This window comes from Suncus etruscus, chromosome 1, assembly GCF_024139225.1.
Source record: "Suncus etruscus isolate mSunEtr1 chromosome 1, mSunEtr1.pri.cur, whole genome shotgun sequence".
Classification (NCBI taxonomy): Eukaryota; Metazoa; Chordata; class Mammalia; order Eulipotyphla; family Soricidae; genus Suncus; species Suncus etruscus.
In genome coordinates, this window is record NC_064848.1 from 58,378,264 (window position 1) to 58,404,668 (window position 26,405).

General features: G+C 35.4%; 1 non-coding gene and 1 pseudogene across 1 annotated transcript; one reads left to right on the forward strand and one right to left on the reverse strand.

Annotated features, from left to right (window-relative positions):
* The first annotated feature begins 11,731 nt into the window (after positions 1–11,731).
* LOC126009665 (peptidyl-prolyl cis-trans isomerase-like 3) lies at positions 11,732–12,322 on the forward strand (annotated as a pseudogene).
* Positions 12,323–13,114: 792 nt separating this feature from the next.
* Positions 13,115–13,278, reverse strand: LOC126029137 (U1 spliceosomal RNA). The gene has a single exon (XR_007502794.1). It is a non-coding gene; the product is annotated as a U1 spliceosomal RNA (small nuclear RNA).
* Between the last annotated feature and the right edge of the window lie 13,127 nt (positions 13,279–26,405).

Here is a 26,405-nt window from a genome sequence, read left to right on the forward strand (position 1 = left end):
AAGAATGCACAAGGGGTTGTGGTGACACTGCAAACACTAGCCAAACCAGGACTGAGAATGCAACAGTGCTGTTCCTACAGTGCTGGGGCATCCTTGGCACCCAGGTGTTAATAGAGAGTCTTGAGGACTATGCCTAAAATAGCCCGAGTATACACATGGTACTTGGGACACCATGTAGTGCCAAGGATGGCAAGTAAGGTATGTGCTATAAACCCTGTACTATCACTCTAGTCTTCTGCCTTTATGTTTTTAATCTATTTTTAATAAATAGTCGGGCCGGAGAGATAGCATGGAGGTAAGGCATTTGCCTTTCATGCAGGAGGTCATCGGTTCAAATCCCGGCGTCCCATATGGTCCCCCGTGCCTGCAAGGAGCAATTTCTGAGCATGGAGCCAGGAATAACCCCTGAGCACTGCCGGGTGTGACCCAAAAACCAAAAATAAATAAATAAATAGTCAAAGGAGTTTAGTAAAAGATAAGACATGACAAGTTAGGTGACTGTTTCCAATGTGTTCAAGTTCCCAAAGGGTTTTCTATATTTATAAATGTCTAAAACCTAAAAATGGCCTCTGAGGCTGCTCTTCCTCCTAACTAAAGGGTCTTGTCTCTTATTATTCTTTGAACTTATGCAATGTTTTTAAGCAACATCACACTTCTTGTGTGTATGAATTTTTTAACATTTAAAGTAAATGTGTGCTTCAAACTCTTTGTTGTTTTCCTTTTCTGCATAATTTTAAACTAATTACAATGAATTCATATTTCTCAGATGGTATCTGCTCCTCAGGACCTTCTTTTCCTACCTTTCTAATATTACACCTGCTCTCACAACAAATCCAGACTTGTTTATTTTTATCACAAGAAAACCTTACATTTTATTCCATTCATATTTTCTATTACATTTTACTGTTATATATGAAAGATTTTCATAAGATTATTATCTTACTGATCATACCGTAATCAATTATTGTACCCCATCCTAGGGTGTTACCCGGTGATAGTATATTGGATTATTCCTTACTTGGTATTCTGCTCCCACCCTACGGTGGTACCTGATTCTTGCCAATAAAAGCAAGGGTCTGAGGAAGACTGGGGTTCATTTCTTCGGTCTTCTTCCACTGAATAAAGGTGATGTCTCCTGAAAACTGTCTGTGGAGCATTTCCTCGCCTTTACCCTGAACCCTCAGACCCGCCAGCTGGAGAGTTTTGCAAATGCGTGACCTGGGACGGCAGAGAAAGGCCCCTTCATCCATCCCATCACCATCCAGCCCCATTCAGGGTTGTTATTCAACACTTATATTATACATAACTTACATATATAAAATATTGTAAGCTCTAGAAAGATGAAGATAATTTCTCCCTTTGCTTTCCTGATATTTTTTAGTGCACAGAACAATACCAACATAAAGTAAATGACTAATATTTTTGCAATGAATTAATAAAACAAATAAAAGATATAAACAGTCCTTTCCTGAAAACTTTTTCTATGATATTTAAAATCCTTTAAATTCTAAAGATTTTTACCATTTTCTCACAACCATACTTAAACATCCCATGCATCTTTCTCTCCACCTACCTGGCTGTTTGTGATCACTCACTGTAACAGCATATGCAACATTGCTGTCTAGGTATTAATGACAAAGGTATATTTAAACACCAAACAGCAGGAGAAAAACAGATCAACCTTACCATACAATTTTAAATCAGTTATAGTAAAGTATGTAAATACTCAAGAGGAATAAAAGACCCTTAGAGTTAGATATTTATATTCAGTGTGTACAGCTAACAGTAAACTGCAAGGAATGATATTTGATGCCAGGAGTAATATAAGAAAGAATTAAAATGAGAAAAAATTGTTCCAACACTTCAAAATTATTATATGCTCTGTGAACTTACACACTATCAGCATGAAAATCAGAAACAAGTCAGATCCAGGGATACTTTGCTTCTATTTAGCTCATCGATTTACCTCCTCTTTGAGATGATTGTGGCATTTGCTTATTTTTACAATGCTGTGTTGTAGATGCCACTCAAATAAACTAGAGTTATCTCAATTTAGAAATATAATAAAGTAATGATGACCACAACAAGGTATTTAGACTGAAATCAAATCACTCTGCTTTGCTCTCCTCATATTAAAAAATGAGAGATTTGGATAGATAACCTCAATTAATAGCAGGAAAAAAAAGGTTTCAGCATATAAAATTATAATTAAAATACTTCTCAGTTTGAAGATAAAATTGCAATTAAATATAAGTATGCTTAAGTTAGGTAATATTACATTCATTTTTAGGTATATTGAATAATTAATTACTACAGAAAAATTAATATTTAGAAGAGATTGCATTTATAGAAAATGTTGCAGAATGTAGTATTCTTTATCAAATAATTAGGACAAACTCTTAAAACATAGTGGGAATTATATTTATACTTGTTTCCAATAAGTCCATCATTATTATTAATTTAATATCTCCTTTTATTCTACTATCAGTGTAATCTATCTCTTGATCACTTAATAGAACTCTTGTAAGCCATAAGATGAAGAAAATAGAAAATACTCTATACCTATTTACATTGTGAAGGAAATAATTTAAATATAAAGATCTAAATAAATCTGCTATGTGATGGAGAGTACTTGACATTAGTTAAGGTCAGCAATCTATTTGAATATACACACTAACATTAAAAAATGCAAAAGCTAAGAATTGGTCAGACATTTCAAGGTCACTTTCAATCCAAAAAGAGCAAACTGAGAATATAAAAGCTTAAGATCCTCATAAAAAATAAATAAATCTTACTATAAAACATACATCTGGAAATATTTGTTTTGGTTATCAAAGCATCCAAGTTTTCTAAGATAGAATAAATTTAAAGTACATTAACTTGAATCTGATAAGATAAGAAGAAATTGAATAAATATTCTGCTTAGAATCTCAATACTTATTGTCATTCAAGCCAGCTTAACATTGCTTTCCTCTATCTTTTTAATTCCCGAGGGTAGTTGTTCAGTAGTTAATACATACACTGAATTTTTATTTTTATTTTGGCTTGGGGGTCACTCTTAGAAATATGCAGGTCTTAACCACTATTCAATTTCTCTAGCCCCACAAGCTTTTAAGTTTGTGTGTTTTTAAGCCTTATCATTCACACAAAGAAAGAAATCACAAAAATAACATTAAAATTTATTAGAAATTGAAGAGACAATATTTTGGATGAATGAGATTAAACAAAATATTTAAAGGGGTTGTTTGTTTTGGGGTCACTCTTGGCAGTGTTCAGAGTTGAATCTTGCCAGCTCTGTCAGCTGAGTCAGGGGTGTCTCCCAGCAGGCACAGAGAACTGTATGGGCTACCAGTAATCAAACCCAGGTAATCTGTGCAAGGCAAAAATCCTACACACACACTGTACCATGTGGCCATTCTTGGCCAAAATAAATTTTTTTTATTTTGTTTGTTTGTTTGTTTGGGGGTCCACACCCGGTGACCCTCAGGGGTTACTCCTGGCTATGCATTCAGAAATCGCCTCTGGCTTTGGGGGGGCCATATGGGACGTGGGGGATTGAACCAAGGTCCATCCTTGATCAGCAAAGTACAAGGCAAATGCCCTACCGCTGTGCTATCTCTTTGGTCACTACATTTTTTATTAAAAAAAAAATAAAACACTTCTAAATGCGTTTTTTCACTTCACCTTACCAACTCTCAGCAAAAAAAAAAAAAAAAATCAGTATCATTTCAAAATTTTTAGCAAACTTTCTTCCTTATAGGATATTAATGTATATTGCTCTTGATCTTAAAAAACTTTTAAGTTTTTCTTAACACAGCTACAACAGGCCTGTGTGTACCCTGGTTTTACTATTTATTAGCTCTGTGCCATGGTTTCTTCACCTGATTGGAAAAAGATACTGTCTGGTTGCAGTAAGGGGACAATATACTGAGTCTGATACAGAGTTCAATCAATTCAAAAATTTAAATTTAAAATAGAAGAAAAATATGTTATTGTCAACCACAAACTTTTCTGAGAATTAGTCGCTTAGAAGCTTCAGAATCTTCATCTTTAGAGGGCCTCAAGTTATCAGCTGCAAGAATTCCTTTGATCACACTGGGACATGTTTTGGCTTGAGAGTAATAGCTCTGCACTTCTAATGTCATATGAATGTAGTCAGGTCAATACAAAAGAAGCTTTTTAAGTTTGGAAGGTTCTTGTTTTCATATGTAGCTCATCACTCAGGTAATTTTCATTTCTCAGTCACAATATCCCGCCATAATGTATTGTTAATGAGCCATCTTGCTGTACAAATGATCCTAGTTCTTGGTTTCACCACATGAAGCTCTTTTGCTTTTACCATACATGAAGCTCTCTATTGCTTTTCCTTTCATCCTCAACCCCGCCCCCTTTAGTTTCTAAGCCTAACAAGTGTCTCTATTTATTGTCATTTAACCGAAAGGAAAACATGTTGGAAACATGTTGGAGGAGTTTTCAATGCCAGATTGGTCCTAAGGCAGGATATTGTCAATTATCTGTCAGTTGCTCAAAGTCACCGATGCCAGATGTTTATTATTCACTTATTTGGAGCATTTTGGGATTTGTTCCCATATTTTGATCTAGCATCCTCCTTACTGCATCTTGACAGTTGTTGCCTCTTCAAACTTGTGTTTCATGTTTCAGAAATTCTTGGTAGCAACCAAAGTAATTTTATTATTTCAGTTTGATTTTTTATTAATAGAGGCAAATATATTTATAAACATGGAAAAGAGAAACAGAATTTCTACAGATTTTTGGTAGCTCACAAGAAGTATATAATATTGGGGAGTCTAGCAGGAGGAGGTTTGGCAGGCCCCCGCCATGCCAGAGGCCTGCTTGACCAGGCCTAGTGGGGGTGCGGGACTTGGGTAACCCCAGCAACCCTCTACCGCCTTGCTCCAGATCTCCAGGGCTTCCCCGGGCCACATGCCTGGGCAAGCCGGTGAGTTGGGTCCCTTGGTAGAGCTTGAAGGTATCCTAGGCCTTCCCCCATTATCCATGCAGCTCCTTAGGGAGGGTCTGGGTGGGGCTCTGAACTTCTGGCCTCCCAGTTTCTTGAAGTCACTGGTAATCTCTGTCCAGTCTACATTTTCAAAGACACATTAATAGTACTCTCACAAGAAACATTAATAGTACTCTCACAAGAAACATTAATAGTACTCACTATCATTGAATTATGTTTTTATGTATGCAGAATGTCCATTTTGTACTCTGCCCTTTTGCATACCCCTTCATAAGTTCATATTTCTCTTTAACTTCTTTATCTCCTATCATCATTACTCCTCATTTACCCTTTCTAACTTAAGTACTGTTGAGTCCTAAGTCACAGACCAAAGTGGTGCCCTGGAGTTAACACCCACCCAACTATTTTAAAAGGCATAAAAATGACACATATCTTTTCAACATTTTATGGGTGTTTTCTTTGACGGCTATAAACTTTTGCTGAATACTTTCTTATACAGTGATGATCCCCCACCCCCATGTTTTTTATCTTCTCTTTGTGAACTGCTCAATATGGAATTTGGTGTGAAAGAATCCCTGAGTTTAATACTTATGTTTGAACCAAGTCATGGGTCTTGTTGGAAATGTTCTTACGCCCCCATATATCTGATAGCACCACCTGGCTTTATTTCTTGTTTGCGTAGGCACACTAAAATGGGAAAATACTATACATACCAATAAGTTCTTATCTAATAGAAATGGGAACACACAAATCTTGTAGTGCAATGAGACCTTACACCCTGAACATTGACATAAAGACCTGGCACAGGCCTCAGAAGAATGGGCATTCTCCATTTACCCCTTGATCTACAGAAGACATTTACAAAACATCCAAGGTTGTATATAACATCACCCAGAGGCATTCCTGTACCAGGGAAGACCCTACAGCTGCTCTGACATCGATCTACTCAAAAGAGACACCCCTTAACACTGAGAAGACAACAAGAACAATGACCTGCTTACTGGACAGGGCTTGCTGTATTGCCCCTTAATTGTGAGGTTTGTCTATAACATCACCTGGAAGCAATCCTCTACCACAGAAGACCCTACCACTGCTCAGACATTGTCCTGCTCAAAAGAGACTTCCCTTAACACTGAGAAGATTTAACAACAACAACAACCTGCTTATAGGACAGGGCTTCCTGCATTGCACTTTCATGGTGAGGTGAAACAAGAAGGCACTCCACATCATGACTTCATTGTAGGACATGCAGATTCCAGAATCTTTAATACAAAAACATGATACCAACAACAGAGACTGTGTGATAAGTGTGTTGGCGCTACGGACAATGTCTTGGATCGAACGATAACTTGCCTGAAGCCTAGAGCTGGTCTTATGCCAGGAAACTTCAGGGGTAGGATCTCTTTGTATTTAGGCCAAGGTTATTCCTTTCCATGCCTCTCATATTTTGGTGGGCCTATGCAAACAACAATTGCCACTCTAACACCGTTTTTACTGTGCTCCTTTGACTCTAATCCTTAAAACGCACTTAAGCTAATATGCATGTACATGGAAATGTAAAAAAATACTATGTCTCTAATGTTTAAGGAGTTACGTAAGTTTGATGGCTAAAAAAAAAAGTATATAATATTAAAAAATTAAATCTCTCAAATTTAACAAGGTGTCAGGGTTATTGAAGAATCTCATATACTCTTATGTAAATTTGAAATAAATTTAAATTTAAATTAAATTAAATTAATACACAATAAAATAAAAATTATTTTTAAATGTAGAACATATATATTTAAATTTCAAAAATAATATTAAACTTATCAGAACTAAGGACAGGGAATATGGTAACTCAAAGGAACGAAGTATATGCTTTGTACACAAAAGGTGGCAGATTCTAGTTCACTGCAATCCATATTATGCCAAAGGGAACTGCTAGAAACTGGCGTTCAGGCATGACACAAAAAGTAGCCCCCAGAACTGCCAGTAGAGGCCCAAAGTAATTCAATCCAGAGAGATAGTACAGGGAGTAAGGACTCTTTGCCTTGCATACAAAAAATTTTCATACTGTATATATCTCCCTAGCACCTGAACACAGAGCCATCACTAGGCACTGCCAGTGTGACCCAAACCTTCCCCACTAAAAGTAATAATTACTTTAGATCAATATGATGATAAAAATCCTTTCATCTCTAGACTACATTTATAATTCTCCCATCAAACAAAAAGTCTAAAGACAATGAAAACACATACTAAACAACTTTATTATTAACAACTTTGTAAAACTTTGTAAATTTATTTTAATAAATACAATGAAAACAGAAAGAATGTTTTACAAATAAATTTTATTCAAGAAAATTAGATCAGAGAAAAGAAAAATGTCCTAAGGAGCACTATGATGGAAAACAGATTCAACGTTGAAAACTCAAGCTTTAGGTTCAATCATGAAATGAGGCCACCTACCAAATTGACAACATATAGAATTCAGGACAATGCTGTGCTAAAATGTGTGACCACATTAATCTTTTCAAAACTTCTAGATGACCAATTGATAGAGCAACATCTGAAAGTATTCCTTATTTTACAAAGACCACAGTTCACAAAATTAGACTGTCCCGTGGTTCAGCAGAAAGGTTTACTCAAGATATTTCAAAGAACTCATATAAGGAACAAATAGCCTTAGAAAAAATATTGGCACAGATTGAATTGACAGTTTTTCCTAAGAAGAAATACAAATAGATCACAGGTATGTGAAAAGATGCTCAACGTCACTAATACCCAGAAAATATAAATTCTATGTATAGTGAGGTATCCCACACATTTTAGAATATGTATTATAAAAAAGGCAAAATATAATGAACATTAATTTGATATGGAGACAAAGAAACCCTTTGCACAAGTTGTAGGTTGTAATCTATATGTTTACTATTGACAGCATGTGGGGATTCTTAAGAATCTGCAAACCAAATTAAAAATGTAATCCAACAATCTCACTTCTGTGTGTGTAATATATATATTTAAATATATAATGTATCTGTATATATACTGTATGTATATGTATATATTCCAATAGAACAAAACCATTTATCAGAAGAGGTATTTGTAACTACCAATTTATAGCAACATTATTCACATTAACCACAGTCTTAAATCAACTTAAAGTGCTCCCATGAATGGATTAAGAAAAATGCAGGCAATATACGAGTGGCATATTACCAAGACTTTAAATAAAAAGAAAATCCTAGGGTTCTAGGGAGTACTAAGGGTTAAGGTATTTTCCTTGTATGTATCTTAGATCGGTTCAAAATAATTCCTGGCAAAATATGTGGCACTGACAAAAGTCACACCTGAGCACAGAGACAAGAAATTCTTATAAATGTATTTATATATTAAACAAGTAAAAAGTCTCGAATTTTCTGTCCTCCAAAAACAATTTAAGTTAAACAAGAGATCTTTCTTTTTTTTTTTTAATGCATAATTTTTTTTTATTTAAACACCTTGATTACATACATGATTGTGTTTGGGTTTTCAGTCATAAAAGGAACACCACCCATCACCAGTGCAACATTTCCCATCACCCAAGTCCCACATCTTCCCTCCTCCCCACCCAACCTTGCCGCCTGTACCCTAAACAGGCTCTCCATTTCCCTCATACATTCTCAATATTAGGGGACAGTTCAAAATGTAGTTATTTCTCTAACTAAACTCATCACTCTGTTGTGGTGAGGCTTCCTGAGGTGAGCTGGAACTTCCAGCTCTTTTCTCTTTTGTGTCTGAAAATATTATTACAAGGGTGTCTTTCATTTTTCTTAAAACCCATAGATGAGTGAGACCATTCTGCGTTTTTCTCTCTCTCTCTGACTTATTTCACTCAGCATAATAGATTCCATGTACATCCATATATAGGAAAATTTCATGACTTCATCTCTCCTGACAGCTGCATAATATTCCAGTTGTGTATATGTGACCACAGTTTCTTTAGCCATTCGTCTGTTGAAGGGCATCTTGGTTGTTTCCAGAGTCTTGCTATGGTAAATAGAGCTGCAATGAATAAAAACAAGAGCATTCTGATTGAAATGTAATTTATTCTTGTCTATAATTTTAGTTTTATAATTTTTCAAACTTCCAAAAAATTGTTTGATTTTATGGTTAATATTCAATGTAATTATTGGGTTAAAACTTAGTTTTGGAGGGCCGGAGCGGTGGCCCAGTGGTAGGGAGTTTGCCTTGCTCGAGCTGACCTAGAATAAAAAGCGGGTTCTATCCCCCCGGCGTCCCATATGGGTCCCCAAGCCAGGAGCGATTCTGAGGCACATAGCCAGAGTAACCACTGAGCGTCACCGGGTGTGGCCCCTAAAACAAAAACAAACCAAAAAAAAAATTAGTTTTGGGAGGGCCAGAGTAACAGCACAGCAGGGAGAGCGTTTACCTTGCACAGGCTGAAGTAGGTTCAAACCCCAGCGTCCCATGTTCCCGCAATTCTGTAAGGAGTGATTTTTGAGTGCAGAGCCGGAGTAACCCCTGAGTTATGCCAGGATGTGCCCAATAGCTAATAAATAATTTAAATAAATTTTTAAAATTTAAAACAAATTAAAAATATAGTTAATTTTTGGGATTTGGACTCTCTTTATATCGCACATTTTCCTGTGCCCTATATTTCTGCTAGTGAAAAATCTTTGACTGATATACTCTTAAGCTTCAAATGTCTAGAAATGTCCCTATAATAAATTAATTTTTAAATTTTACTTTACATCAGCATAAAATTTTATATCAGCAATTTTAGACCCCTTTTTGACTTTAATTTTATTCAGAGGTCTGTTCCAATTGTCATGTTCCTTTGCAGATAATCTTTCTTACTGTGTGATAATGTTAAAGCTCCTTTTTATTCTTAATATTACTGCCTTTTATTTTTCAAATATTTTTAATGTTTTTATATTAATCCATATAAGAAATCTATATGCTTTTTATAGCTACTCAGTTCTATTATAATTTCTTGTCAATGACTTAGTGCTATTCTCCCTGTAACTTGGTGTACGTATACTTTTTTCTTAAAAACTTGGCTTAATTTCTTTAAACAAGTATATTACTATCTTCTTACCATGACTTTAATTTTATCAAATTTATATTGTAGGCTACATTAAGATTTATAAGATTAAACAAAATTTCTATAAGACTATAGTTAACATCACTGCCTTTCCATGTTCTTCCAACAAATGATTTCTTTTTGTGTCTACCTTTCTAAATATTTCTTGATTTCTTTCATCTTAAACATGTGAAAATTTAGGCTTCTCACTTTCTTCATGCCATTCTTTCTCATATATATCCTATGGTTACATTGGATATTTATGTGATAAATCACTAAAATATCAGTACTTGACCTGAAAGAGGTAACTTTTAATTGCAGCTGGGATAGTAAAACACAGGTTCATAAAAAGAAGAGTTGTTGATTTCACCAACTTTACATTAAAACTACCTTATTATAACAAAATTTTACATCACAAGTCCATAAACCTAAGACAAAGAAAGAAAATACCTGTAGTACAAACACAAATCTCCAAGTAAGATCAAAACAAATAATTATTAAAAGAGAAAATAAACGTGACTTAACATCAAAAATAAGAGAGGTCAGGGATGTATAATTCATACAAGAATATTTATGAAAATTAGAAAAATGTTTGAAGTTTTATATGCAAATTAATTTAATTTTGAAGTGTTTTTGCTAAAATAATTTTAGAAAAAAATTCCTAAATGTAGGATAAAAAGAAGGCCATGTCATATGCTAATCTTAGTAGAATGAACTTATATATCTCTATCCGTAAATTTGTAAATCATTTTCAATAAATATACCTATCACATGAAGAAGTTGATTAAGAAACTGGCTTAAAATTAGTGAAGTGATGAAGGATTTTTTTTAATAAGAAGAAAACTAAAGATTAAAAACCTTAGGGAATAAAACATACAAAAAAATAATGGTCCAAATATGAAATAAACCAAATGAAACAGGGTTTAGTGAACTGTAAGACTATGTTTGACTATAATTACAGATTCTTCTTTGAGCTATACAAGTTTTGTGGCTTATAATTATATTTTTGTCTCTCAGTTCAATCATGAAATGAGGTTCTAATTGTGACTGATATTTACATAATTATATTGCTGTTCATTATTTATCAAATTTTAGATTAACTCTGAAGGCAAATCCTAGGAGAATTAATTACCGTAATAGAACAGCATGTAGGAGTTATAAACTCTGATAGCAAAATAATGATATAGCTGAGAGAAATTGGCAGAGGAGAATGCAGGAAAGTAATATTAGTTCCTTTTTTCCCTCATTTTACATAACAAGAAGTCAAGAGTCATGGCTTGAAGTTGGCTAAATAATCTATCAGATAGAAATTGTCATTTTAAGTGACAGAAAACAAAGAGTAAGAATAATTGAGAAGATGCATGAGTGTATTTACCTTTGTCCTGGGCTGGTGACACTTTTTTAACAATTTCATTAAAAGCTAAGATCTTTCTGTCTTTCTTCTCAGCTATGCCAGAGCATAGTTGCTGCTACTCCCAACTTTCTGTCCATATTCCTGGTAGGCTTTGGGGATAAAGTCAAAAACGAAAGGAGGCTTGGGTGTTGGTGTGACAGCCACTATCCTCGCTCCGGTGGGGCTGAGCAAGGAAGGGTGATGTTTAAGAGACTAGATTTCAACTGTGTCTAGAATACCGTGAGAAGATAAGTAACAGTATTGGCTGAAATTATCAAGAAGAAAAATGTCCTTGACATTGCGTCTTAAAATTGAAGTCTTCTGTGATAGATCACCTAAAGCCTGTGAGAATTTCTTGGCTCTTTGTGCCAGCAATTATTACACTGGCTCTGTATCTCATGGAAACATCAAGGGTTTAACGGTTCAAACAGGAGACCCAACAAGCACTGAAAGAGGAAATAATAGTATTTGGGGCAGGAAGTTTAAGGATGAATACAGTAAATATCTAAAGCACAATGTCAGAGGTATTGTGTTTGGGGCTAATAATGGCCCAAATACCAATGGCTCTCAGTTCTTCATCTACTAGATGAAGAAGCAGCCTCTGTAATAGATGGTCTGGAGAATTTAGATGAGCTTGAGAAGCTGCCAGTAAATGAGAAGACATTCCGGCCACTTAAATGATCAAGGATATAACTATTCATGTCAATCCATTTGCTCAGCAGCTCTGATGAGCCTGTACAATATGTGGCAGACAGTTCAGGAAGCACATCTATGTGATTTGCTGGCTGTAATTATGTCAGAGTTTGTGGCATCTTCCTGCTGTTTACCACTCTCAAGGAGTCAGTAGTACCAGGGAAGCCAACATTCTTTACTCCCATTTTGGAGTGTACTCTTTCACTACCATTATTATCCCATGTATTTCTACATGGATTTTTTTGTGGTAGTGGGGGCACACCAGGGCTTACTTCTGGCTCTAAGCTCAGGGATCACTCCTGGAAGGACTTACAGGGACCATATGAGGTGCCAGGAATTGAACCCTGTCAGCCAGGTGCAAGTCAAGCACCATACCTACTCCAGCCCCATGTTTTACAAGAATTAAAAAAAATAAACAACAACAACAACAACAAAAGCTAAAGGAATGTGGAGAGTGAGTAACTCCTATATATGTGGACTGGAGAAATAGTAAAGTGGGCAGGGTTCTTGCCTTGAACATGACCAACCAGATTTCAATCCTCAGCATCCCATATGGTCCCCTCAATCCTGCCAGAAATGATTCCTGAATGTAAAACCAGGAATAACCCCTGAGCATCACTGGGTGTGGCCCCAAAACAAAATGAAACGAACAGTTTTGCTACAATGAGGAAAACAGTTTTTAGTACATAATTTGAAGTCTTCGAAGTAATGTTGGTAACTATATTCAGAAGATGGGAGCATAATTAAATAGGTATTTTACTATTTATATCAGAAAGTCAAAATAATTCCCCTAATCTACTTCTAATAAATAAAGATAATTAGAAAATATAAAAGTTAATGACAGTTTCCCTTTAAGAAAGGAGATTAGATATTAGAGAATGGGAAGGGATTAAAATAGCTTTGATTTTATTCCATTTATTTCACAAATAAATTTTTAAAATAAAAAAGAGATTAGCTTTTATTCAGACAACCAAATCAGGGGAGAGCACGAATGAAGTCCCCCACTACTACAAATTATGCAGTCGAGTTTCCCACATTTGTGGAAATCACAAGGGTTAGCACATCCTGAGTGCAATGGATAAGCCTCACCCTGGGAAAACCACCTTTGTGATCATGGTATCTTCCCTGCCAAGAAAGTATTATTCTTGTTCCTTTCAAAGCAAGTCAGTCTTACAGGAGTAATGTGATATTCTAATGTTGGATTACAATGCATTTCAATAATTTTGATAAACAAAAGAAAAAATTGTGCTGTTTAAGAAGTAGGAACAAGGGGCCAGAGTGGTGGTACAGCAGTACAGCATTTGCCTTGCATGCAGCTGACCCAAGATGGACCTAGGTTCAATCCCATATAGTCCCCCAAGCCAGACGCAATTTCTGAGTGCATAGTCAGGAGTAACCACTGAGTTTTTTGGGCTGTGAGAATGTTGCTAGTTCAACCTTTATGGAAAGCCATATGGAGATTCCTCCAAAAACTGGAAATTGAGCTCCCATACAATCCAGCTATTCCACTCCTAGGGATATGCCCTAGGAACACAAAAATACAATACAAAAATTCCTTCCTCACACCTATATTCATTGCAGCGCTATTTACAATAGTCAGACTTTTGAAACAACCAAGATGTCCTTCAACAGATGAATGGCTAAAGAAACTGTGGTACATATACACAAAGGAATATTATGCAGCTGTCAAGAGAGATGAGGTCATGAAATTTTCCTATACATGGATAGACATGGAATCTATTATGCTGAGTGAAATAAGTCAAAGGGATAGAGATAGATGCAGAATAGTCTCATTCATCTATGGGTTTTAAGAAAAATAAAATAATTTGTACAATAATTCCCAGAGACAAAAGAGAGGAGGGCTAGAAGGTTCAGCTCATGACATGAAGCTCACCACAAAGAGTGCAGTTAGAGAAATAACTACATTGATAACTATAATAATAATAATGTGAATGAATGAGGGAAGTAGAAAGCTGTCTAGAGTACAGGCGGGGGAGGGGTGGAGAGGAGGAAGATTTGGGACATTGGTGATGGGAATGTTGCACTGCTGAAAGGGGGTGTTCTTTACATGACTGAAATCCAACTACAATCATATTTGTAATCAAGGTGTTTAAATAAAGATATTAATTTAAAAAAAAAAGAAGTAGGAACTAAGTGAGAGGGTTTTTTTTTTCTTCTTTTGGTATTAGTTTTGGGGCCACACTGGAAGATGGTCAGAGAATACTCCTGGCTCTGAACTCATGAACTAATCCTACTGATGCTCAGAGGGACCATATTGCGGGGAGAGGGGGGTCAAACCTGGGTCAACCAAATGCAAGGCAAATGCTTTACCCTTTGTATTATCTCTCCATCCCTGACAACGTAGTATTAATGATGTGATACTTGTTATTGGCCTTATTAGGTAAATGAGGTTTCTATAAAAACAAAAACAAAAACGAGAAGTCCGACAAGCGGCGCACTGCCCTGCACACTAGCCTAGGAGGGACCACGGTTTGATCCCCTGCATCCCATATCGTCCCCCAAGCCAGAAAAGATTTCTGAGCACATGACCAGAAGTAACCACTGAGTGTGTCACCAGGTGTGGCCTAAAAAATAAAAAAAAAATACAAAAACAAAACAAAACAAAACAAAATGAGCCAAAAATATGACTCTAGGTGAATAATACAAAAAAAGTGGGTGAAGTGGAAAACAAAGGTATGTTATCTAGTTTAATATGTTTTAATATTATTGAATACACTATGTAAAAGCAATAGAAAATAAATTTGCAATAATGGGGTTAGTTTCTGTTCTGAAGAATTTTAACACAAAACAGGGGGATTAAATTGATTCATCATTATTGAGAATCAATTATTTTGTGTTAGAAACAACGATGATTCCCACTGCAGTTTTAAAAAGTGATTGTCTTGTCCCCCCAAAATGACATTTTTCAACTTCTTTTGTAGTCAGCTGTGGTCATGTGCCCAGGTGCCAGCCAAGAAAACTCAGCAGAATATCCCAGAATATCTAAGAAGTCTTAGATTTCCCCATTTCCTCTTCTTGTTTGTAATGCTTGAGCAGCCCAGGGAACTATCAAGTGATCTTGAAAACAGAAAGTATATGAATAAAGAAACAAAATAGAGAGATCCTATTTTCTGACACCATGCATTTGGCACACCTGACCTTGACTTCCTAATTGTAGTCTATTTGGACAGAGGAAAAATTTCTCTCTTTAAATCATCTTTTTTTTTAAGTTATTTTGTCAGTGGAACAAATGCAAAAACAGGAAAGTACTCAGGAGTGTCAAGTGGGAGAATCTTTTCTTCTAAGTTTTAATTTAGAAGACTCAAGTAAGGAAGAACTCATTTTGAAAATCAGAGGTAGCAAAGAAAAATAATCATTTTTAAAATCATAATAACTGGGAGTTCTTAAAATAATAGTTTTGTTTTAAGCAAACAATCTACTTATTTTATATCACTTTTGTAGAAGATTCAATAAGCTTTCATTTATTTAAGAATATCTAATTTTACTTCTTTCTTTTTTAATCATTCATATTTATGATATAATATGAAAAATGATTGAAAATAACTCTCCTAAAATAGTGACATTTTATTAACAAAGGATATTACAATGTCTTCCAACTTCCCTCCTTGTTTTCATTTGCAGGTAATATAATTTTCACTACTAACGTTTAAGTAAAACATTCCTAAGTGTCCTCTTATATGACTGAAACCCTACCACAATCATGTTTGTAACCAAGGTGTTTAAATAAAAAATATTATTAAAAAAACATGCCTAAGGGAATCAAAAAATGACAAATGACTATGACCAGAAAACTACTCAATTCATACCTATGCATTGTGAACCTCTCTTCTTGCTAAAGCATATGGAATTTATTCTAAGTCATTTAATTCTCCATACACATGCCTAGAAATGCGAACTAAAATATACCTTCATCTTGTTCTCTGCTGGCATTTGAAACCATTAGCTTGATTTCCATCACTTTCTTTTTTCTTACCTTAATAAGATGACATTACTTTTTTTTTGTTTCTCTTTCTAACACTGCAGCTTCTCTTGAATATGTGTTTCTCCTCCATTTTAATATACATTATTATTTTGGCCTCCTCTCACATTAAGGTTTTATTTTAAAATATTCTCATTTTTTAAGCCTAAATTTGCTCTGTTCTTTAGAAACCTTAATTGATTGGCTTCAACACTGACATTCAGGTTAGTGGCATTGACTTTTATATCTATGTATTCCTGTGAAATCTGGCATTAAACCTCCACCTACGATAAGAACATACCCAGAAAGACTCATCACAACTTATTCGTTCACATGTACATAATTACCCAAATGTTTTTAGCCTTGAGCTCACTATTCCTTTAATAGTTCTCTCTTTTTGTCATTTAGTTTAAAGATTCTGCTGTTCAAAAAGTTCAGTCATTTCCCATTGCCTGCTGAAAATAGAACAAAAAATAGAAAGCATTTAAGTTTGTCCCCAACCCCAACAGTGTTATCTCTGTTTTATGATGTTATAGATTCCATTCATTACACAATTTCATACTGCCTTCCCATATCATCCTTTGTTGATTTTTATTTTCTTTACCTGGAGGACTCTTCTCTCAATCTCTTCTCTGCTAGTCAAATATTAAAATACAGGTGTGGTGTTTAATCCCCCATTCCCAAAGATATGTGAACAAAAATAAAACAATTTCATACTTATTTGGGGATAATAAACTCTTTAATCATAATTGTATTTAATACATAACTTCTCTTTTAACTGTATAAATAACTAAATGAGGATTTCTAAGGCTGAATATATGTTTATTTTTGTTTTTTTTTTCTCCTTTTCAAAATTATTATTAAGAAACTATACACTTGGGGCCGGACCAGTGGCGCAGGGCGTAAGGCATCTGCCTTGCACACGTTAGCCTAAGACAAACCATTGTTAGATCCTCCCACTTCCCATATGGTCCCCCAAGCCAGGAGCAATTTCTGAGCCCAGAGTCAGGAGTAACCCCTGAGCATCACCGGGTGTGGCTGAAAAAAAAAACAAACAAAAAGCAAAACAAAACACTTAATATTGGTTAATCAACACTGAATGAATAAACAAATTAGTGAATGAGTGAGCTAAGCAACATAGAATAAAATTGGCATAAAATGCTTAAGTAAAATTGTGTAAAAGTATTCTTGTTACTCATTGGTTGGAAACATTTTTATAATATATTTATTTAAGCACATAATTATAAACATGTGTTGTAGTTGGGTTTCAGTTATAAAAAAAAAAACACACCCCCTTCACCGGTGCAACCTTTCCACTATCAATTCCTTTTACTCCCTACTCTCCCACCCCACTGCCTGTATTCAAGACAGGCATACTACTACTCTCACTCACCACCATTGTCATGATGGTTTTTGGTGTAGTTACTTCTCTAACTGCACTCATAACTCTTTGTGGTAAGCTTCAAATCGTGGCCTGTCCTTCTTGCCCTCATCTCTATTGTCTCTGGATGTTATTACAATAATGTCTTTTATTTTTCTTAAATTTTAAATTTCTTGTGGTTCCTAAAATCTTAAATCTTTAATAAATGAGTGAGACTATTCAGTGTCTATCTCTCTTCCTCTGACTTGTTTCACTCATTTCACTCATAATAATAGTTTACATGTTCATGTAAAAGAAAATTTCATGACTTCATTTTCTTGATGGCAGCATAGTATTCCATTGTGTGTTTTCATATATATATATATATATACCACAATTTCTTTAGCCACTCATCTGTTGTTGGGCATCTGGATTGTGGAAATATTTTGAATGTAGTACCTTGGATTGGTCTTCAGACCATTAATCTCTACTCAGGGTGTGGTCTGATTCTTCCAAACAAATATCCCTGGTCTCAAGATAAAGCTCTCTAGGGGCCAGAGAGATAGAATGGTGCTAAGGTGTTTGCCTTGCATGCAGAACAGGGATTCGAATCCCGGCATCCCATAGATCCCCCGAGCCTGCCAGGAGCGATTTCTGAGCATAGAGCCAGGAGTAACTCTGAGCGCTGCCGGGTGTGACCCCTTACCCCCCCCCCAAAAAAAGATAAAGCTCTCTTGCACTTCCGGACTTCCTATTGCTTTTCCTGCTTCTTAGGAGTTAAAGGCTTAGGTGTTGGAATTCCCGAACCCATTTCATTCTCTTTAGTGTGTGTGGATGCATCGATGTTTGTTTTCAGTGTCCTGGCTTTGGAGAGCTTGAGGCCTCATTAACATTTTTGTTTGTTTGTTTGTTTTTGGATCACACCGGCAGCTCTCGGGGGTTACTCCTGGTTCTATGCTCAGAAACCGCTCCTGGCAGGCTCCAGAGACCCTATGGGATGCCGGGATTCCAGCACCGTTCTTCTGCATGCAAGGCAAATGCCCTACCTTTCTGCTATCTTTCCAGCCCCCTAATTAACAGTCTGACTCATTGTGATGAGTTTCATGGCCTGAGCTGGACTTTCCAGCTTTCCTCTCTTTTGTCTCTGAAAATTATTGCAAAAATAACTTTTACCTTTTTTTTTTTTTTTTTTTTGGTTTTTGGGTCTCACCCGGCTGTGCTCAGGGGTTACTCCTGGCTCCATGCTCAGAAATTGCTCCTGGCAAGCACGGGGGACCATATGGGACGCCGGGATTCGAACCGATGACCTTCTGCATGAAAGGCAAATGCCTTACCTCCATGCTATCTCTCCGGCCCCAACTTTTACCTTTTTTAAAACCATAGATGAGTGAGACTATTCTGCGTCTATCTCTCTCCTTCTGACATCTCACTCAACATAATAGATTCCATGTATATCCATAGATAGAAAAATTTCATGATTTTATCTCTCCTGACTGCTGCATAATATTCCATTGTGTATATGTACCACAGTTTCTTTAGCCATTCGTCTGTTGAAGGACATTTTTTTTTCCAGAGTCTGGCTATTGTAAATAGTGCTGCAATGAATATCAGTGAAGAGATTTTTGTAATGTATTTTTGTGTTCCTGGTATAGCTGGATCTTTTAGGAGCTCAATTTCCAGTTTTTGGAGGAATCTCCATATCACTTTCCATTATGGTCGGACTAGATTGCATTCCCACCAGCTGTGAATAAGAGTTCCTTTCTCTCCACATTCCCGCCAGCACCGATTTTTCTAGTTCTTTGTGATGTATGCCAATCTCTGTGGCATGGGATGGTACCTCATATTTGTTTTTATTTGCATCTCCCTGATGATTAATGATGTGGAGCATTTTTTCATGTGCCTTTTGGTCATTTGTATTTCTTCTTTTTCAAAGTGTCTGTTCATTTCTTCTCCCCATTTTTTGATGGGATTAGATGTTTTTTCTTGTATAGCCCCTTATCTGATGGGTTTTGGGTGAATAGTTTCTCCTGGGAACTCAGTGGGTGGCTCTTGTATCCTGGGCACTGTTTCCTTTGAGGTGTAGAAGCTTCTCAGCTTAATATATTCCCTTCTGTTTATCTCTGCTTCCACTTGTTTGGAGAATGCTGTTTCCTCCTTAAGGAAATGCCTTAAGGACTAAAGATGCCTTTAGTCTCAATGTCATGGAGTGTTTTACCTATGTGTTGTTCTATATACCTATGATTTCAGTTCTTTCTTTGTCTTTCAGCCTGAGTGGCTCCAGGAAACAGTTTTTTGGGGCCCTTCCTGACCCTCTCAGGAGAGCTTCGGGAGACAAGAGGAGAGAAACATGCAAAGCCAACAGATCCCTTCAGTTTCTCCCAGTCTCCAATCCCAATAAACATGTTTTAGACTTATAAAATAATGGTTTCTTGTAGGATCTAAATAAATTTGACTCCGAATTTCTTTGTAATTAAATTGATATGTTTGGGAAGAACTTTAACATTCTGTTTGCTTTTTCTAAAAACTTTTTATTTTAAACATTTAAATTAAATTTCCTTGAAAAAACATATACAATTTATTGCATAAGCATGTAAAATGTACTAGATTTTCAAAGTATCTATTCTCTAGTCATGCATATAAATTCTATCTTTAGGAGCATCATTCACTTGGGTGTGACAAAGGTTTTGTTTTTATTATATATAATTTTTATTTTGACCATATTGGCTTACATATCTTTCACAGTAGTATTTTAGGTACATATTAACATTGAATCAGGGGAATTACCATCACCAAATTTGTCCTTCCTCCACCCCCGGTCCCATCCTGCATCCCATTTCCCTCACCCTCGTTCCCCTGGCTGCTGGAGTAAGTGGTCCCTTCTGTGTCTAGCTTACTACATAGCGATCATATATCTGTTTGGTCCTGGTACCCTCTCTTATTTCCCCTCTATTTGAGAGGCGGAACTAGTGACAAAGGTTTTTAATATTTGCTTATTCTCATCTCCCATCTATTCATTCACCCACTCAGAACATGTTTAATTACAAGAGTCATGTGGACTGCACCAAGGAGAAATACAGATTTCAAAATCTCAACAGCTCTAGCTGAAGCATGATTGCTTTCTCATTTCTTTTTGACACTTTTGGTTCCCTGCCATACCTCTTCAGAGACTCTAATAATGCTATTGCTTCTAATTTATCTATAGTCTACAGCTTATATTTCCTTTTGCTTGAAACTATTCAAAAACTCAAAATAGGTATTGGTTCAAATGTATCAACTCTTTCCAGAAGTCCAACTTACATGATTATAAAGTATCTTATTAGTATATTTTGGCCTTTAATTTCCAAGTGGAATAATAATTTGATACATCAGAATAAACTAAGAAATATGGTTATCCATTATACATAACCTTTTTGTAATAGGTACAAAATAGGGGAACAATAAATCTTTATGATCATTAATTTTGCATTCACTTCCCAGCTATTTGTTTAAGTATTAACTGGGTGTGTTTCTGAGAGCTTTTTTGAAGCCACTGAAAGATTGTAATCAGGAGTGCCCCATTACTGCTCTTTCTTTCAGCAGATTTAGGTAGTAAGGTGTTAGTCATTGTCATCAACTGGTAGCAAAGTTATCATAACAAAATATTCAGAATCATGGTGCTTCAGTAGGTCTGAACTATAACAATTTATTCAAAATATTAATATAAGATCATAAATTATATAGATTAATACACTATGAAATATTTTAACATTTTTTGTCAAATGCTTTTAAACATAAACACAAAACAAAACACAAATTACTGAAAGACAACTATTATAACTGGACTATGTAAAGAACCCATAAAATGTAATTTTAAAAGACAAAAAAAGAACCAAAATACAAGGAAAAGTTATTTCACAAAGAGGAAGTATAAATTATCAATAAACACATTACTTTTATCTGAGAGTGCAAATAAAATTCAAATTGTGGCAAATTTTTGTTTTAAGTCGATTGACAAATTTTAGCATTTTTTTTCATATTTGGACAAATGCATAATTAAGGAACTTCTTAGTAACTGAGGAAAGGAAATTCATTTTGGAAGGTTACTGCTAGACCCCATTATAGTTGGTTTTTAATTATTCTATTTAAACACCCTGTTTTATAATAATACAGTTGAATCTGACACTTAACTCCAATTCTACCAAGAACATAACATTCACTCCATCATTGTCTACCCAGTTTTCCACCTACTCCAAGCCTGACCCCTTGGCAAGCACAAATGATTTATTTTCTATTTCTTGTTTTAATGAAAAGGTTAATGGAATTATAAAAAAAAAATACTTTAGTAAAAGAAAATTTATGAAGATCATTATCTCTCACAATAGGGTCCTTAAGTCATTGGGGGGTTACTAAGGTGGTTCTTACTTGTTGAGTATTCTGTCTTGTTGTTTCAGTTTATTGAAATTAATTGGCTTTTATGCTACTTCCGCATCTAACTTGGTGTACTCTTACTGAGGTGCCATTAATGGGAAACTTGGAGGTTCATACAGTCACCTCTTTAGCTAAGCTCAAGGAACTCCAGGATCTGCAGAACTGGGCCCATAACTTTAAATGGCAGTGGGTATGGGATGTTAGCATGGCTGCAGGGGTTTCTGAAAGTACAGGTGGATGGAAGAGAACTCCCAACCCCGTTCCAATAAGACTCCAGAATTTTCAGCCCAAAAGCCAGAAAAAGCTAGAATTTTTGTCAATTTCATGACTTTGCAGAAATTAGTCATAAAGCAGGTGAGCAATTTTGGAGGCTATGAGGGGTGGATATGGCTTCTGGGGCTTTGGCACAGTGGGGACCCTGTCCTCTCTCCTGAAATCCCCAGAATAGAAAAGCTAATTCTTTCAATGACTTGAAACAGTTTGGAATTATCTTATAAAATTTCATAAAGTTTATGTTAGCTTCTATTAATCTCATTCCTACCAATTCCTTCACAGGAATACAAAAAGCTTGTACAAGAAAAATTATAATGACTTTGCCTGTGACAGAGAACATCTAAAAAGGGAAAAATGATAAAAATGACAAGAATTATTTTGCTGTATTTTTACAGAACACCACAATGGAGCACATATAAAATATTGCTACCCATATAAAATACAAGCATTTTAAAAATTATATAGCATATTGAAAAATCAAAAGAGAATGAAATTTCATAGAATAATGCAACCTCTCTGAATTTCATTATAAAAATTAACAATATTATAGTATAGGTAAATTTGAAAACTCAAGGACATAATAGAAAGAATGCTTACTATTAAAAAGAGAAGATAAAAAATAGTACAGGAAGGGTTACAATTGTATTGGGATAATTCTTTCCTTGAACTTAATCAAATATATAGGCATTTTATTTACTATTTTTACTTATTTGAGATAAAATTAACATCAAATATTATTAATTTTAGGAGCTAATATTAATAATTATGTAAATATAATATAAGTCTAAAAATAGATATAAATTTTATATATAAAATAATTTATATATAAAATTATATAACTATAATTTAAATTATTACCAAAATAAGTCTAGTTAATTATTATTAATTTATTTAGAAATATGTTTGGAACACAGATATGACAGTGAGTAAGGCACTTTATTTGCAAACAGATTGACTGAGTACAATCCCTGATACCTCATATTGTGTGCACCCCCAGGGAATACTCTTTTTTTTTCTTTTTTTGATTTTTGGGTCACACCCAGAAGCGCTCAGGGGTTACTCCTGGCTCTATGCTCAGAAATCGCCCCTGGCAGGCACGGGGGGGGCGGGGGGGGGATTAGATAGGATGCTGGGACTCGAACCACCTTACCTCCATGCTATCTCTGATAAACCCTGAGCACCACTGAATGTGGTAAAAGATAAAGGTATTTCATTTTTACTTAATTAGTTAATCATTATCTCATTTTATTATTGTCATATTTGACAACATAAAGGCACACATATTCATAAAAACTCGCAGAGAAATTATTCTATAAAAACAAACAAAGAGACAAAGATGATCACTTTAATAATAAGAAGAAAACATGCGTTTTTTTACTTTAAGGAAATTCTTATATTCTGAATTTACTTCAGTTTATAAAAAAGAAAAACATTACACATAATTTGATAGTTAATAAAAATAATTGCAATTAACAAGCTGAGAGATATTACTTTGAAATTAAAAACTGGTTCACTTGAATAGCAAGTTGTTTTATTACTTTCTATAGACCAACAAATGAAGTGTGTCATTGTTCTGTTTCCTAAGTCCTAATATTAAATTCAGTTCCAATCTAATTTAGCTGCTTAAAATTCAAAACTATATGTCCCAGGATAGATAGTCTTTCATTATTTTTGTTTGAGTTTCTTTATCCTGAGCAATTTTCTGCTCTGTTTTCAAACTCCTTAATTATTTTAATGTTTCTCATTAAAATGTAGTTACACACTTAACTATAAATTCAATGTAGCATTAGTAATGCATAGGTTTAAATTCCAACTCCCACTCTCAAACTTTGCAAAGTCTTTATACATTGTATGCCTTTCTTTTTTCATCAGTAAAATGAGGACAATCATAGCATCATCCACAGAATATTGTTGGGATATTAACATACTATATATGAAGTGCTTAAAATAATGGGTAGCAACTAGTAAGTGTTATGTATATTTTTGTATTTTTGTTAGTGCTAGTACTGTAATAAAAATAATAGTGTTGGCATTACTATGATTAATAGAAGTAAATTCTAACCACAAAAAGACATTGAAGAATATCTATAGATATAACGGCAATTTTCCAAATATTTAGGCCAGTGTTATAGTTCAATAACAAAAAGTAAAAAATTCAAGGCACATATATGGCTGAAGAGTATATGGTTCAAGTGTACATGCTTAGGCACAGTATGTATACAAGGCCTCAAGTTTGACACCTAGCACGACATGGCCCCCAAGAAGTACATTGGTGATTGTACACTAAACAATCAGTCCTATACCACCAAGCATCAACAGGAGTTCTTGGCCCTAAGTTTAGCTAAGTATGGATACTACAGCTTTTAGATAGATATATTACAGGTGATAGACAGATAGACAGACAGACATAGAGACAGATATGTAGACAGATACAGATGATAGATTGATGATAGATAGATAGTTAGATAGATGATAGATAGATAGATAGATAGATAGATAGATAGATAGATAGATAGATAGATAGATAGATAGATAGATAGATAGATAGATAGATAGGAGACCCATTTGTAAAATAGACAAATGTGGGCCTCAGCACTTCAGCACCAACCACTACTGAGAGTGGTCCTTAGCATGATCCCTGCTGAGAGTGGCTCTTCCACCTAAATATTAAAAATTAAAGAGGGCATGGCTGTAGTGATAGCACAGGCAGCTGATCCAGGACAGATCTGGTTCAAAATCCAGGGTCCCATATGGTCCCCCTAGCCAGGAGCAATTTCTGAGAGCATAACCAGAATTAACTCTTGAGTGTCACTGGATGTGGCAAAAACAACAACAAAAACAAAACAAAAATTAAAGAGGGCAAAGGAATTGAATAGATGTTTCAGAGAAGGCAAACATACAATACAAATGCCTAAGAGGTATATAAAAGTATACTTGACATCATTATTCATCAGGGAAATACAAGTAAAATCTATAATAAATTATTGCCTCATATCTGTAAGAGAGAGGAGAGAGAAAGAGAACAAACACTGGTGAGGATATGGAGGAGCTGGACTTGTACACTATAGGTGAGAGTATAAAATTATGTAGCAGTAATTAAATATTATAGAAGAAAATATATCAGCTTATCAAAAATTTTAAATAGAATTACCGTATGATTCAGTGGTGCTGAGTTAAAAAAAAAAGGATTCTTACCACAAAACAAAGAAACAACAAAGCTTTGAGAAATATTGAATATGTTCTCCACTTAGTTTGTAGTCACAGTATCACAATTGTTTACAGAGCCTCAATATTATATAACTATAAACTTTAAAAAATGTGTATTTCTGGGGGCTAGAGCAGTGGCGTAAGAGATAGGGCATTTGCCTTACATGCACTGAACTAGGACAGACCTCGGTTCCATTTCCTGGTTTCCCATATGGTCCCCCAAGTCAGGAGTGAATTCTGAACTCATAATCCTGAGCATCACTGGGTGTGGCCCAAAAAACTAAAAACAAAGGAGGGGTATTTCTTGGTCCTAAGGAATGGCTCAGTGGGAGGGCACTTGTCTTGCATACCCAGGACGAACTGCGGTTCAATTCCCCGGTGTCCCATATGGTCCCCCAAGCCAGGGAATAACCCCTGAGCACCAGCTGGGATTCCAGCCTGCAAAGTACTTTTGCACATGTTCAACCTGTTCAGCTACCATTCTTGCTCTTAATAAGCATTTTTATGGAAATCTTCTCAGTAGAAGTTGGGGGTCAAGGAACTATTTCTGTGTGTGTGTGTGTGTGTGTGTGTGTGTGTGTGTGTGTGTGTGTGTGTGTGTGTGTGTAGTTTTTGGGTCACACCCGGCAGTGCTCAGGGGTTATTCCTGGTTCCATGCTCAGAAATTGTTCCTGGCAGGCACGGGGGACCATATGGGATGCCGGGATTTGATGACCTTCTGCATGAAAGGCAAACGCCTTACCTCCATGCTATCTCTCCGGCCCCACGGAACTATTTCTAACAATGAAGCTTGCTAAGCCTAAATCATATTATGTTCTAATAGTCCTGGAGTCTTCTCTGCCTACTAAGAAGTGCTAGAATAGGAGTGGGGATATGCATGCCAGGGTTCAAAGTCAGAGTCTTATATATGCAAGAGATGTATTCTATCCTTTGATTTATTTCCCAGGTTGGATGATCTTGTCGAAAGTTTTTTCTGCCTTGATTGATATATGATTTTTATCTTCCCTTGTAATGCTGTGCTGTATTATGTTAATTGACTTG